We start from the raw sequence: 17,146 nt of genomic DNA, 5'->3' as shown, positions 1-17,146 counted from the left end.
GCCAGGGGAGTCCTAAAATAAGGGGCTGGTCCATCCCTGGGGCTACAATAAAAGTTATCATCTCTTGGTGGGTTCCCAGCCACATTTTGACGGGCTCTGTAGAAAAATGAGCAGGACCGCCCCCCGCAATAGAGCCATCTAATTGGCAAAATGCAATCGGGATTTTTAAAGCTTTCAGTTTCAAGCCCATTTTCTCAACTATCTCTGGGCTTATAATGCAACGTGAGCAACCAGAGTCTAAAAGAGCCAGAATTTTCTCTTTTGTATCAAAAGAGGGCACTCTAAGCTCAACTGCGATAAGCATGGGCCCTGAGCGGGAACTTACCCAGCAGTCTGCGTTCTCATAGTCACTGTCGTCAGACGAACTGGTGCTTCTGCTCCCTCCTTCCTCTGGCTCAAAGCATCGACAAATCTCCTCCCCCCTCAAAACAGGTTCTTTTTTCTTGCTGGGAGGCTTTTCAGGTTTTTTCTCCCTCCGGGAGGGCGGAGCAGTGTAAGTCATCTTGACTCGGCAATTCACAGCACGGTGCCCCTCCTTCCCACAGCGGAAGCAGAAGGAAGGCTTGGGCTTGCCTGTGAATCCTCCCCTCCCCCCCTTTCTGCACCTTTGGGAGGGGAGATTTGGTGGGGGGAGGGGAACCTCAGCTTCTCCCTCCTCCTTGTAACGAAGTCTAGCCAAATCAACTTCAATATCTGCAGCATGCTCATACCAAGGTTCTAAGTGGCGGGGAATTCTTCTGTTTACACATTGCTGGTAAATGTCTTTGTTCAAGCCATCTGCAAACCGATCTAACAAGGCCTCTTCAGACCATCCCCTCATATAAGCTGATAATTCTTGGAATTCCTGTACATATTCAGGCACAGTCTTTTTCCCCTGTCTGAGGGTCGTAAATTTTAGTCTAGCCCGGCGCTCGGTGAGAGGGTCGTCAAAGGATCTTCTCATGGCTGCCATAAACCCATCAAAATTCCTCAGGAGAGGGAGTCACTATTATGTAATCCGACCATCCAGTCAGCTGCTTTCTTCTCTAGGGCCATTAACACTATTCTTACTTTAGCTTCATCAGAGTCCAGGTCAGGCCCATATATTTGCATATAATTCCAAACCCTGAATTATAAACAACCCCAAGCCACTGGATTCTCCATCATACTTTACGCTTAAGGGTGGGACCTTAGCCATCCGGTGTCGCCTCCCCCCCCCTGCTCTCGGAATGTCTCTAGCTGCAGGGGGAGAGGTTGGTACTGGGTTTTCTTGTGCACATTCCCCTTCGCCCCCTCCCATTCTCCCTTAAGCTAAGCAACGGGTACCTTCTCTCTAGTTCCTCCGCCGGTCCCCTTTCCACATCACTCTCTCGAGCCCGGCGTTTGCCCCACACCTCTTTGAGGAGTTTCATGGCTTGGACATCTTGTAGTCTTCCTCCTTAGAGCCATGCCAGTCAGCAGCTGGTTTCCTGGGCCTCCTTCCCGTGACTCCAGTTAGTGGTTCATCAGGTTCCTCTTTCTGTCCCACTCCCCAAGTCCCCCTGGGTCAAACAGTAGGTTCCTCCACTCTCAGATTGGCCAGCATTTCCATTAATGATGGTGCTGCCATTGCTCCCATTTCTTCCTCCTGGTCACTGTCGTGTAAAGACATCTTTTTTTTTCCTGTGAGGGCACCCCCCTCGGAAGGTGTTCACTCCGGGTTGGGTGCGAGGTGAGACTCAGCTTAATGTCAGGTGCTCCTTCATTTAATAATCAGGAAAGAAACCACTCAACTCCATGCTTAGAATTAAGTGTACTTTTACTAATTACAAACGATGAGTAGCAAAGCTGAGTCTGAGTAAATTGGTGCGAAAGCAATAGATATCATGTATAATTCAATCCCATCCCCTTGGCATCCCATTTCATAGTCCAATAATAATTCACCCAACCGTCAGGTGGAAGATGTCTTCAAAAAGCATCATCGGGGTGGAATGCTGGACAGTTGGCCTTGGTGGGAAACTCCCTTCTTCCACATGCGCAGATAGATAGTCAGGACAGCGCCTAATAACAATCCTCCAGTACATAATGATTCCCCTCCCAAATACCATGCCCCCCTCCCTGTTTCAATGACAGCTGAAAAGCAGCAGCGAAGCAGAGGCTGACAGGTACCAACATTTATGCTTATCACAACTTCTATGGAACAATCTCCTGAGACCAAAGGCTCTTAACTTGATGGCTGACCGGGAACTAGGATCAGAGCTATCTTATCCTGCCTATCTGGATCACGGATGACTAAAAAGCAGTCGGCAAATTAATAGAAGACAATGTCTCCACAAATAGTACTGCACAACATGTCTAAGCTCTGAAGACAATACAATTTAAGTTTTTATCATGAATCAACTGCACATTTTACTCATACTTGGTGCTGTACCCTTTCAGCTCCTAAATTTATGGTTCACTGGCTTGAACTTTTTTTGTTAAGTATTTAGGGTGCACATGAAATGAAAAATGTGTTTTGTTCCATACATGGAAGAAGCCCCTGTGGCTCAGAGGATGGACAGTCCTAGAAAAGTTGCAGGTCTTCTTTTATGTTTATCCTTTTATTGTTTACCAAAATCAATCTACAGAACTCTTGTGGGTGATTAAAACAAGGCTGATTCAATCCACTTCCAGTGCCTCTTTCTATAGCATGTTCTATGCACCTTCCTGTTAACCAAATGTCCACCTTCCTTTTCCTTACTTTGCATTAGCCATCATTTTCCCAGTGCTCAAATTAAGCTCAACATTCCCATCTTTCTTCCTTTTATCTCTCCTGAGTGGCCCACCCTTATTTTCTCTGCCAGCATTGATGCTTATCTAGCCGCCTATTCCTTTCCTTTTCAAACCAACACCATGCCCACGGTACATTGCCATTTCAAATGGCACCTCCTGTGTCTGACTCTCTGTTCTGGAACCTATTCGTCCCAACCCAAACATGCACATTTCAGTACTGGCCCAGAACTGGCTGTTCTATGAAGGGAATGGCTCTGTGCATTGCACACCTCTCCCATCAAAGAATTTAAATAATTATCTATGTATACAATAATAAACATATTCCTTCTGAATGTTGCTTGAATTCCCTTCTTGTAAAATTCATCAAATATCTAAAGGAAATGCATTACATTTTGTGTTGCACTATAGAAAGCATCAATAGCAACTTTCTAAATTTTCAAATAACAGGGTAATGGAAATGTTCCCAGATGTGTTTTAAAACTGCCAAGTCCTTACTATCTATGTTGATACTGTATTATAACTCACTTTAGCAGCATCCATGGATACATGCACACATATCCATCGTGCTATTCCCTTTCAGGGTAAGAATGTAATGCTAAGTGAAGAAATGAATAAGAAATAGTGAACATAAATAAATAAGCAAAAAATGAGGTAAAGAAAAATAATGAAATCTAGTTTACCTCAGCAGCATTCACTGTAATATTCCATATATCAGTATGTCTTTGCCCACCATCCATACCTGGACTGTATCCAACCATTGTTGTATCCACTGACTTTTGCTCTTCCTTTATTTAGGATTTCATTATCTCCATCCACGGATGATTTTCTTGGTCTTTCCCTTCTTCATCACCTATTTATTCTATCTTCACAAATTTCTTTTGTAATTTGATCCTCCTTCACTCTCTCTATATTATCAAATCACTTCAGCATACTTTTTCATCGTACTCACTCTCTTTTGTACTGAAACTTAATCTTTTAGCACCCCATTTTCATAGCATACAAATTACTTATGTGTTTCTCTGATATTCCCAGACAATTATAAAACAATTGTTCATTTTATATAACAAAATGGGAGAAACCACATTTTATACATGGCTATTTTCATTTCTTTTGACATTCTTTACTATTAACCACATATTATGCACTGCTTTTTAAAATCAGCATTGCATGCACTGAAATTTCCCCATTCATTTTTCCATTTTTAGTAAATATTCTGACAAGTTCCACAGACTGCTTTCTTACTTTTTCCATTGCAACTTGCAATTGTTCACTTCATTGTCCCTGTTAAACTTAATTAGCTTAGTCTTTGATACATTAAATTTCAGATCCATAACTTGTTGTTGTTCGATATAACCTGTCTAACTTTCACTACAAATCATTCAAGTTCTCAGCCAACAATCCAGTGTTATTTGCATATTAAAGTACACATAAATTCATGTTTCCAATCAACACATGTCTAGTACCACCACAAGCATTCCTTATTCATTTTATCTATAAATACTATAAACAACCATAGGACATTACACATCCTTGCTTTCTCCCTTTTCAAAACTGTAGAATTCACTAAACATTCCTTTTATACTCACACATGCTTTATTTCCATAATATTCTTATGGCATTTAGCAATCAACAATGGATTCCATATTCTCACAGAACATTACATAATTCATGCCTGTTAACTTTATTGTATGCTTTCTCTAAATTGACAGACTGCATAAACTTTCTTTCTCATATTCATCCATTTCTCAATGTCCCACTGAAAAGCAAAAATCTTATCTGCACAACCTCTGTTCCCACACGGCATTTTGTTCATTGTTCATTTTTACCTGACATATCTCTTTTATTTGACTTCTGCCAAATACTTTCTCAGGCATATTTAACAAAATAATACTCCTGTAGTTTTTGCACTCACTCTTTCTATCTTTCCCTTTATTCATGGGAACAGTGTCAGCCTTTTTCCAATCATCAGGCAGAGATGCAATCTTTGCACATACGTTCAAGAAGTCAAACAGCCATTCCATAAGCAAACCACATCCAAGTTTTCTTCAGTTACACTTCTACACCTACAACCTTACATTATTTCAGCATTCCTATAGCATTTATGACTTCTTTCTTTCATTTTTTTCTCAGATACTAACATTGATAATAGTATTTCAGTTCTTTAGTCTATCAGCAGTCTTCCAGTTTTAGTTCAATTTAACTTAACTTAATTTAATTTTAATTTCAAATTCTTTTTTCAATGTTATTTTACTGGTGATTCTGTTCAGCCTTCACCTTTTTTTCTTAATCATACTTTGCTCTATTTGATTTACATTCTTAGCAGCTATATTTTTTCTTGTTATATAATACAAGCAATGATTTAACTCATTGGAGGAAAAAATACAGGGAATATGCTTTAAATTTAGACAAACAGAAGTAGGCACAAAGTACAAAATATAGAAATACTGGAGCATGCTATAAAAAGATGCCTGAAATGGATTGCTATAAAAATAGGTCAGGTTTCATTGACACATGACATTTAGTGTTGCTGGATGTACAAGCTGACAATTTCCAAAGCTGAAATGCTGAAAGAATGAAAGAAGAACAGAGTTGCAGGTTTAAGATTCTCTAGATGTTGTGTGGATCAACTTATGCTGGGTGTATTTAGCAGTCATAAATGATTTATGTTCTAGCCTAATAAGATCTGAAAGCCATGAGTTCCTTACTACAGTTTTAAAGACTTAATGTTCTTTTTCAGTGTACCTACACCACATCTCTGGATTTTTCTTCTCTTTTCATTCCTCTAGCATTATAGTAATGTTCAGGCAAGGCTGGCAAAAATGCTTGAAGTAAAGGACAAGATCACACTTTGTCTTATTCAAGGGGCAAAACCTGGTCAGGAAGGAAGTTGAATTTTATTTTAGCAATAGCAGTGGGACCAGGGGTGAAATCCTCCCAGTTCAGCCCGGTTCGGCCAAACCAATAGGGATGATTGTCCTAGGTTCTGCAAACCGGTAGTAAAAAAAGGTGGGGTTCTGAGGATCGCGTGGCTCAGCTGTAAGCCATGCAATCGTTGGAAACTATTTTATTAGATTTTAAAAGCATTTTTTCTCTCCCAAACCAGCAGGGAAAAAATGCTTTTAAAATCTAAAAAAATAGCTGAAAGTGAAGAAAAAAAGTTGGCCGTACCCACCCAGTCACATGACCCCACCACCACCAAGCCACACCCACAGAACCGGTGTGGGGGTGGGAATTAGATTTCACCACTGAGTGGGGCAGCTCCCTAGGAGAGATAGAATTTGACTCAGGTGGCTACCAACACCTCAAGGTTGATCCTGCTTTTAGGATCTATTGTCTAAAATGATCCCACACCATCTAAAGGCTGCCCAACCTTATAATTAGGTTCAGATACTGTGAGTATACAACTGGTTGTGATTTTATTTATGTCAAAGGCAGCCATGGATCAGCAAAATTTTGTAGCCATGGGAACGTCTGTGCAAATCTGTAAGCAATTTTTCAAGGACGAAGGAAGACAATGGCCTAAATTCAGTAATCTCACAACATTTTAACATTCTTATTGCAAGAATTTATTTAAATGGGTTTCCCAGTTAAGACCTTCCAGAAGTGTAGAGTTCCATTTCCAATGTTTTCAAGAAGGGCCATGCTAGTTGAGGAATTCTGAATGTTGAAATCTACATACCTAACAAAGCTTGGGAAGGCAATCAATAGATTATGTTCAGGAACACTGATCCAGCACATGATTTACTACATATTCAGCTTGCTATGCCAACTTCAGTCTTCTCTATCACAAAAGAGCTCAAATCCATTATGATAACATGTAATCGATCTGCTGATTTAATTGCATGTAAATGTGAAATACTTGCATTTAGGCCAAGAACTCTCCTTTCAAATAAGAAGAGAGAAAATGCCCTAAATCTCATATATTACTAAACCTCCCAACATTTTAGCTATCTTATTGCACATAATTAGAAGAAAGCCTTCCCCAATCTGGGAAAACCAGTTTGTACAGTTCCACGTTCCAACATTTCATAGGGGGTCAGACAGTTTGTTTCTATCATTAAAATTAAAGGAATGTATTATCCAGGAAACAAAGAAATTTTTGATTCTCTGTGAATGAAGTTTTCTGAAAGTGAAATGCTTGGAATAAGTCTCCACTGTTGCCAAACATAATGAAAAATAGCAACAACTTTGTCTCCTATAGATGCAAAGCAGAAATATATCAGAGGAGTATTTTTTTTCTTCAAAAAGGTTCTGAATTTATTTCTCTCTCCTTACTGGGAGAAAACAAAAATGAAAATGTAAACCTAACATTGTAAAGTAATGTAAAGCTGTCACCACCAGAGGTGGTATTCAACTGGTTTGGACTGGTTCGCCCAAACCGGTAGTAGAAATTGCGTGTGGACCTGCTGTCCTATTTAGGCACATTTTTTGAGGCCGGGCACATGCATGGAAGGCACACGTGCAAGCAAAGTGCATGTGCTTAAGGCCAGATGCATGTACGGAAAGTCAGGTGCATGCATGGAAGGGGTTGTGTGTCCGCAAAGCGGGCCCGCATGTGCAAAGCGAGCGGGCACGCAGGTGGTGACAAAATGTGAAACCCAATGCTGGTCACCACTTGCATGCTTTTGAATGCTTCAGACCCCGGAGTCAGATAGACTCTTTTGAGCATTTGGTAGCTAGTTTTTCTCCCTAACCAACTTTTTGCTTTCATCCATGAAAATGCCCTTCACAACTGATTGCGATCATGGGATGTGTGATAGATTCCATCTTTTACATGACTTTTCCTCAAAATGTACCTGAAAAGATACATTCTCTTTGTCTTATTTAAACACCTGGGCCCATACCCATTTTTGTGTAGTAGGGTATAAAAAGAAGGAATCATAAGCTCCCCAATCAACGATAAAGCTGCTTTGATTCTCATTTGCCTTCACAGGTCAATTATCAATTACCCCAAAACCAGAATTTCTTCAGCAAAGAAATTGGAGGAATGGAAAAGGAATTACTGTAAATTGAATACAAGACATCATTAAATTGGGATAAACTGAGGGTGTACCCATGGGTCTGCCCAGAGTGCTATCCAGAGGTTAATCGTTGGTAGGAGCTTCAGTGCCTCTCTCTGGCTTTCTTTTGAATCATAATTCATCTAACATCCAGAAAATGTCTTCAGATAAAAGCCAGGTGCAATTATCCCAATTTCCTGCCCTAACCCTTTGGGGAATTGCATTGTATTTCTGTCTAAAGTGTAATTGTTCTAAATACACCATTTTACTTACCTTAAATGGTGCAAATCTGATTTAAATTTGTAGATTCCTTTGTAGTCTTTATGGGGGAAGGAGATGCAGTTCCTCTTTTGGTGTGGTATAAGTAGCCATTCTATTTTTTTTTATAAAGATTTTATTGGTAAAAAGAAAATACAACATCCATAACTTGTAAAAAACAATACAACTACATTTCGAGATATTCCCATACTATCAAATCATTATAAACATCAAAGGTTAGGTATCTTATTCCTTCCCTCCCTCTTCTCTTCCCTCATTTCTTCTTTTCCAGACCCTTTTCTTCCCTCCCCCCCTTACTTCCTTCTCCCCTGCCTTCCCTCCTTTCTTTTCTCCTTTCCTCCTTTCCTTCCCCCTCCTTTCCCTCCCTCGATCCCCCCTCCTTCTCACATACCTTCCCTCCTTCCCTTCCTCTTTCCCTCCTCCTTCCTTTTCTCTTAATCTCCCTCCTTTCCTCCCTCCTTCCTTCTTTCCTTTCAACTCTCCTTCTCTCTTTCTTTCCCTCCCTCTTTCCCTCTTTACTACCCTCTCCTCTTCCCTCCCTCCTTCCTCCCCCAGTTTCTTCTCTTTCTTCTCTCCTTCTTTCTTCCCACCTCCTTTCCCTTCTCTTCTTTCTCTTCCTCCTCTTTATCCTTCCCCCCTTCTTCTACCTTTCCTGTTCTTCTCCTTTCTCCTCTCCATCCTGACTTCCCTACTGTCTAAGGTGACCAGATTTTCAGATTGGAAAAGAGGGACGCCCTTGACCGGGGGGGGGGGGGGGGGGGTGATTAAAAAAAAAATTTTTTGTCAAAAGGTCACCCCAGGACACTGAAACCAGCATAAATACGAATCTGTTGCCAAACAAAATTTTGATCACGTGACCATGAGGATGTTGCAACGGTCGCTAAGTGTGAAAAATGGTCATCAGTCACTTTTTTCAATGCCATTGTAACTTTGGTCACTAAATGTTTTCCCCCTCCTCGAGACTCCTCACTTCTTCCTTCATTCCTCTTGCTTATCTACCTTCACCTTATCTGTCTTCTGCTCTTTCCCTCTCTTCCTTCCTTTCTCCTTCCATCCTCTCTTCTTTCCTCACTCACTCCCTTCCTCTTTTTTTCTCTTCCTTCCTCCTTCCATTCTTCCAGCTTCATTTCTTTTGCCTATCTACCTTCTCTGTCTTTCTGCTCTTTCCATTTCTTCGCTTCTGTTCCTTCCTTCTTCCCTCCTTTCCTATTTCTTCCTTCTTCCTTCCTTCTGCCTATCTACCTTCACCTTCTCTGTCTTTCTACTCTTTCCCTGTCTTCCCCTTTCCTCCCTCCCTCCCTTCTTTGCTTTCTAGTTCCATCTTTTCTTCTTTCCCTCTCTCCCTCTTTTTCTTTTTTCCTTCCTTCCTCCTTCCTCTTGCCTATCAACTTTTTTTATTTTTTTTTGTTACATAGACGACACATACCCACAACAATAAAAACAAAACAAAAAGAAAAAAACCCATCATCACATATAGCATGTCATTTGGTTACAAGTGTTTTAACATTTATCATTCTTATACATTTATTATTTCATTTAATAGGTTATAATATACAGTTTGGGTTGCTTTGTTTACCATCCCTTCCTCCTGTTATAACACCACCTTATTTTCCCTTTCTTTTCTCCCTTCCTCCCTTCTCTACTTTCTTCCTTCCTGCTCTCCTTTCCCTTCCTTCTTCCCTTACCTTTCTCCTACTCCTGCTCTTCCTCTTCCCCTTTCTACCCTCTCTCCCCCTCTTTCTCTAGTTTCCATCCTCCTCTCCTTACCTCTTTCTTCTTTCCATCATCCTTTCATTCTCTCCTCCTTTCTCCCTTTCTCCCAACTCCCTTTCTGGGAGTTGAAGTCCACACACTTTCAAGTCTCCAAGGTGGAGAAAGACTGATCTATCTAATTAATATAATTATTTCTCCCTCTCTTTTTCACTCTCTCTCCAGCGCACACACGCAAATGCATAGGGCAGCCCACCTCACACACAGGTAACTCTGGGCAGCTTACGGGAAGAGGACAGCCGACCACTCAACCACGCGGGGGGGGAAGGATTTCGCCAAGAAAAGTTAACTTTCCTTCGAAAGGGGCCGGCAGCCTCTCAGCTGTTCCCGGCCGGGGAGACCTCCCCCCACTTCCACTCCTGCGACCCTCCTCCCACCTCCTCGGAGCTTCAAGCAAGCTAACTGGGAAGGCCGGGGAAGAAGAAAAAGCGGCGGCGCGGGGGTGTGGCAAAAGCCCGGCTGCCGTTTCTCTTGCTGAGGGCGGAAGGGGAGGAGGAGGAGGAGAAAGTTAAAGTGGCAGCCCGATCCCTTCAGCAGCCGAGGAGGGAAACGTGCGTTTTGACAGGGCTTGCACAGCGCTGTGCAAGCCCTGCCAAAGTGTCCATTTCCCGGGCGGGCTGCCGTTTCTCTTGCTGAGGGCGGGAGGAGGAGGAGGAGAAAGTTAAAGTGGTGGCCCGATCCCTTCAGCAGCCGAGGAGGGAAACGTGCGTTTTGACAGGGCTTGCACAGCGCTGTGCAAGCCCTGCCAAAGTGTCCATTTCCCGGGCGGGCTGCCGTTTCTCTTGCTGAGGGCGGGAGGAGGAGGAGGAGAAAGTTAAAGTGGTGGCCCGATCCCTTCAGCAGCCGAGGAGGGAAACGTGCGTTTTGACGGGGCTTGCACAGCGCTGTGCAAGCCCTGCCAAAGTGTCCATTTCCCGGGCGGGCTGCCGTTTCTCTTGCTGAGGGCGGGAGGAGGAGGAGGAGAAAGTTAAATGGCGGCCCGATCCCTTCAGCAGCCGAGGAGGGAAATGTGCGTTTTGACGGGGCTTGCACAGCGCTGTGCAAGCCCTGCCAAAGTGTCCATTTCCCGGGCGGGCTGCCGTTTCTCTTGCTGAGGGCGGGAGGAGGAGGAGGAGAAAGTTAAAGTGGCGGCCCGATCCCTTCAGCAGCCGAGGCTAATTCTCTGCACGAACGAGAGCGTGGGGGCAGCGGCAGCCGCCCGCACAGAACTTCCACGCGCTTCACGGGCTTCTGCCGGGCGGCGGGAGCCCCGGAAGTGAGAGGAAGTTCTCTGCGGGCGGCTGCCGCTGCCCCCACCCTCTCCTCCTGCCGCGGCGAGCGGAAAATTCTCTGATTAGAATTAGATTAGATTACTCACCAACAAGCGCAGCTGCAACCCCAAAAGACGAAAGGAAAATGGAGACTTGCGCAGGCGTCCTCAGGCTAAGGAGTCCAGCCAATCAGTGAGCTGGTTGGGATGGAAAATTTTCCATCCCAGCCAGCTCACTGATTGGCTGGAGTCCTGGCCAATTAAATCAGTGAGCGGCAGGCTGGGCTGGCTTAAATTTGTAGGTAGCAGATAGAACAGAACGATGAGCCAGCCCAGCAAGCTAGCAGCTGATGGGCGGGAGCTGCCAGCGCCAAAAAAAGCGTGCTTTTTAAAAAAGCGTGCGGGACGCGGGAAAATGCATTAAAAAGCGGGGGTGTCCCGCCAAAAGCGGGACGTCTGGTCACCTCACTACTGTCCTCCTTCCCTCCCCTCTAACCTTTGTTACATTTACATATTTTCCTCTGCTGAGGACAACCTGGTTCTCTTTTCCTTTCCTTGCTTAAAGAGGCAAGGATTATAAATCCTCTCGCCTCATCTAAAATGAAGTTTAATTGCTAATTCCATGCAGGTAGTTATAGCGGATTTCCTATCAGCTTTTTTAAGTTTTCCCAACATTGTAGTCTAACAAAATTGCTCGACGATGGGTTCTCACCCCTAATACATTTCTCCTTTCGCTTATCTCTCAGTTGTTGTATATTGTTCATTTGAGTTATTGGTTTAATCGTATTAGGTTAGTCAGCTATCTCTTTTTGTGTCTAAGTCTTCACTGACTCATCAAGCCATTTGTACAGCTTCTCCCAGACTGTATAAAAGTCTGTATCTTCTTTGTCGTTAATTCGCATCGTCAATCTGTTCATTTCTGCTAGTTCTAAAATTTTATTCATCACCATAGTGTTGGTGGGGGCATTTTCACTCTTCCAGCACTGTGCGTAAACAATCCTTGACACTGTCAGAATATGGACTAGGAGGTATTGGTTAGATTTGCATATTTTTTGTTCTATTATCCCTAATAAGAAAGTTTCCGGCTTAAGACATAGTTTAATTGACAAGATTCCATTCAGCCATCCTAGTATTTGCTTCCAATACGCTTTGGCAACCGGACACGTCCACCACATATGGTAGTACGTGCCCAGCACTGTTTTACATTTCCAGCATATGGCCGAAACTTTTGAAGAAATTTTTGCCAGTCTTGTTGGTGGAAGATGCCAGCGGTAGAACATTTTATATATATTTTCTTTGTAGGCCGTCGATTTTGTCAATTTTAGGTTCCATTCCCAGACTCTTTCCCAGTCGTCTAGGTCTATTGTGTAGCCGATGTTTTGGGCCCAGGTTACCATGACTTCTTTTACTCTTTCTGCTTCCGTTTTTCGAATCAGTAAGCAGTTGTATATTTTTGAAATTAGTTTCTCATCTGGTCCAATTAAGATTTTATCTAATTCCTGGTTCTTGTTCTGGAAGCCGGGTTGTGCTAGATCGAATTTGTGTTTGTTTTGAATTTGAAGATATGGCCACCAATCGATGTTTATTCCCTTATCAGCCAAATTTTCCCTGGGGTTTAGTTTGTTTTGGTCGTCTAGCAACTGTTGGTAGGTAACAATTTTATCCAGATTTATCAAATTCGGGTATATCAGGGCTTCCGTCGGAGATATCCATTTAGGTAGTTGCGTGTAGTATTTCCTTCTAATTTCCAGCCAGTCCTTAATTAATACCCCCCTTAAATGGTGTCTACTAAAATAATTGTGGATTTTATTTCCCTCGCACCATAAGTAGTTGTGCCACCCGTATTGCAGGTCGTGGCCCTCTATTGTTAAGATTCTTTTATTAGCTAACATTACCCATTCTTTTATCCACATAGTTGTTGCTGCTTGATGATATGTTTTCCATTCCGGTAAGCCCATTCCCCCTTGAGTTCTTTTATCCTGCAGATGCATATATTTTATTCTGGGCTTTTTACCATTCCATATAAAGTTTCGAATCATTTTGTCCAAATCATTATAAAATTTTTCCCCTAACTTGACCGGTGCCGTTTGAAATAGGTAGAGGATTTTTGGCAAAACATTCATTTTAATTACTGCGACTCTTCCCATCAGTGATAGTTGTAGTTTTGACCAGGTTTTTAAGTCCTTTTGAGTATTCTGTAACAACTTATCATAGTTGTCTTCTTTTATGGAAGAGCATTTCGCAGACAGCCAGATCCCTAAATACTTAATTTTTTTAGTTACCTTTAATTCCATTGTTTCCTCTAGTTCTCCAATCTGGTTTTTGGGAAAAAATTTTATAATCATTTTTGTTTTTTCCTTGTTTATTTTTAAACCGGCCACACACCCAAAGTTCTCAATGTCCTTCATCAAATTCGGTCCTGAAAGTAAGGGGTCTTCCACGATAAAGACCATGTCATCCGCGAAGGCCTGTACTTTATATTGTTCTTTTTTTATGGTCAAGCCCCTAATTTCCTGATTTGATCTTATCCGATTTAAAAGAACCTCTAGTGACATAATAAATAGTAGTGGGGAGAGCGGGCACCCTTGTCTAACACCCTTTCCAATTTGTATCCTCTCCTTTAGCTCCCCATTGACTATGATATTTGCAGATTGCCGTGAATATATAGATTCTATAATCTTAATGAATTTGTCGCCAAATTTCATCATTTTAGTTGAGTGATTAGAAAGCTCCAATCTAGGTTATCAAAGGCTTTCTGGGCGTCGACAAAAATTAATGCGAGTTGTTTCTCGGATCTTGTTTGATAGAATTCCAGGGTATCAATTATTATTCTTGTATTGTTTCTAATATGTCTTTTTGGGAGAAAGCCATTTTGATCCGAATGGATACTTTGATTTAATATTATTTTTAGTCTTTCCACCAATATTGATACAAAAATTTTGTAATCTGCGTTTAACAGGGATATGGGTCTATAATTTTGGACCTTGCTACTGTCCGCCTCTTCCTTTGGTATTAGGGTGATGTAAGCTTCCCCCCATGATTTTGGGACCCTACCATTTTGTAGTGCCTCATTACATAGTTCTAATAATTTGTCTTCCATGGTATTTTGAAGTTTTTTATATATTTCCGACGGAAGCCCATCCGGCCCAGGTGTTTTATTGTTTTTTTGTTTTTGAATGGCCTTTTTCAGTTCTTCTTGTGTAATTTCTTTATCGAGCATCTCTCTCATCTCCTCCGACAAGACTGGAAGTTTCTGCTTTATAAGGTATTTTCTAATGTCTTGTTCACAAATTTCGTCTTGTTTATATAGTTTCCTATAATAGTTCTGTACGATCTTTTTCTTTTCTCCTATTTCTTGTTTCAAATTCCCCTCCTCGTCACACAATTGATTAATAATTCTTTTGACCTTCTCCTTTCTTATTTTGTGGGCCAACCATCTCCCAGTTTTATTTGCATGTTCAAAATAATTCTACTTCATTCTCTTAATGTTTTGTGCTATTTCCTCTTGAGAGATCAAATTTATTTGGTGTTTAATTAACTCTCCTTTTTCCCTGTGTCTACTGTTTTCTGGCTCTTTCTGGGTCAGCAGTTCCGTCTCTCTTAATTCTTTGTTCAATGTATTAAGTTTTCCCCTGTACACTTTGTTTCTTCTTATTATATAGGCTATTGATGTTCCCCTCACAACTGCCTTCATCGTGTCCCAAACATTTTGTATTGAGGTCTGCTCTTTACAGTTTTCTTTAAAGAAGTAGCCCAATTCCTTTTCTATTTGTTGTACAAATTGTTTCTCTTGTAGTATGTTCTGGTTTAATGTCCACCTAGCTTTTATCCTTGCCTTCCCTTTCCATTGCCATAAGACTGGGTGATGGTCGGCCCACTTGTTCGTTGTTATTTCAATATTTACAGTATCCATGAGTAGTTCCGAGTTTGACCAAACCATGTTGATACGGGACCATGAATTATGTGGATGGGAGTAAAACGTGTACTGTTGCATCTTGTCATTCTTTGTTCGCCAGACATCATAAAGATCTAATTCCTTCACCATATTTACATAGGCAGACGGTAATTTCCTTCTTGTACTTTTCTTGTGTGTACCCTTATAGTCCATCTTACCGTCTGCTATAGCGTTGAAATCCCCTAGAATACATATATTTTGCCACTCTATTTCATTTATCCTCTTATATAGATTAACATAAAATCTCTCTTGTTTTTGGTTTGGGGCATAAATTCCAACTAGTAAATTTTTTTTCCCACCATTCATTATCTCCACCATTAATACCCTACCGTCTTTGTCTGCGTGTATTAATTTGGGGTTCAACCATTCTTTTATATACATCACAATTCCTCTTTTTCTGGTTTGTGCTGACGAGCAGAATGTTTTACCTAGTTTTGGACAGACCAACAGGTTATTGTACTTTTCTTTAATGTGGGTTTCCTGAAGACAGATTACATCTAACTTTTGTTTCACTAGATCCAACAGTACACGTTTTCTTTTGGAAGTTATGTTAAGACCATTTACATTTGCTGATAATACATTCGTTTCCCATTCTTCAATTCCATTACACGTTATTCGCTTTGAGGGCCCCTTTAGATCTTGTCTCGATGGGTGACCTTGCTCTCGAATCTTCTCTGCCATATCTCTCTCGCTCTATGGCCTCTCCCGCCCCCCGCCCCTCTGGTTGAGTTTCAATTATAGTGTCCTCCTGTCTTAAAAGTCCTTCTTTATTAAACCTCTCATCGTCTGCTAGTAAAAGTTCCTGGAATTCTTGAGCTTTCGCCAAGGTATCTATCCGGTATTTCTTTTCCCTCCATGTTATTAACATTCCTTCTGGAAGGAGCCATCTGAACTGGATTCTGTCTCTGTTTAAACGTGTGGAGAGGAAGTTGTATTTCCTTCTCTTCTCTCTGACTCTCCGTGGAGTCTGTTTTAAGATGAGAATTTCTTTACCCTTGTATGTTAGAGAGTCCCCTCTTATGGTACTTAGAATGTCCTCTCTCAGCTGCCTTCTCAACACCCTCACATGGATCTCCCTCGGAAGCCGGTGGCGTCTCGCGAAGCCTGTATTGATTCTATAGGCTTCGCCCAGTTCGTTAATAACCTCTTTTTTCGGCCTGCCGAGGACTAATCCCAGGATTTCTCCAATCAGCTCCCGGAGGTTTTCATCTTTTGCTTCCTCCACGTTTTGTAGTCTTAAATAATATGCTGATCGCTCTAATTCTAGCTGGAGGATGGCCTCCTCCAGGCTTGAGTTTATAGATTCCAGATTGTCCTCTACTTTGTCTATCCTTTTTTCCGCTATTTCCGTTCTCCCCTTAACATTTTGAATTTCCTGCTCATTTTTCAGCAGTGCTGTTTGTATTACTCCTATACGTTCCTCAATCTTTCCCATATTGTTTCTTACTTCATGCATTTCATTCTTTACTCCCTCCAGGCCTTTGGTGACACTTTCACCCATCTTCAATATTGCCTCTTGTAGGGAGTCCGTTGTTACCACCTGGTCTTGTAGGGTTGGGGCTGCCTTATCTCCCGTTTGCCTGCCCTCAGGGGACTTTTCCCTCACCGGGGTAGATAGGGGAGTTTGCTTTTTACTCCCTTTAATTAAAGTTACTGTTTTTGTTGCCATTTGCTTTGATTCAGCTCTTCCCCTTTAAGCTGTAAGTCTAGTACCTTCTGAATGCTGTTTGAGTAATTATACAGAGCCCGGGGTACATACAAGGTAATTAAACTGGAGCAGGGCTGTGTAATATAGGCTCAGTTAATTCTATAGTATCTGGGAGACGTCTACTAGTCAGGAGGAGAAACGTTTCAGCGTGATACGACAGGGTGCAGGAGAGGCCAGGAAGTATTTAGAACTCACCCATCAATCTCTTCCTGTCGTCAGTGTAATGTTATCCTTCTGCTGTCTCTGGCTGTAATATGACACCGCGTACTTAGTGATTTAAAGTTGGTTCAAACCCTTGTGATTAAGCTTTTTCCCTTTTTCCCAGGAAGGCAAATCCAGCTAACTGTCTTTCTCTCCTCCGTCTCGTCCTCCGTTAATCCTCAAATTTAAATAGTCCAAAGTCTCGGTCTTCCTCTATCCACTCCGTCAATCAGCTCTCTCAAAACTTTTCTGTT

This window comes from Thamnophis elegans, chromosome 5 (assembly GCF_009769535.1).
Source record: "Thamnophis elegans isolate rThaEle1 chromosome 5, rThaEle1.pri, whole genome shotgun sequence".
NCBI classification, from domain to species: Eukaryota; Metazoa; Chordata; class Lepidosauria; order Squamata; family Colubridae; genus Thamnophis; species Thamnophis elegans.
Note: the sequence above shows the minus strand (reverse complement) of the source record.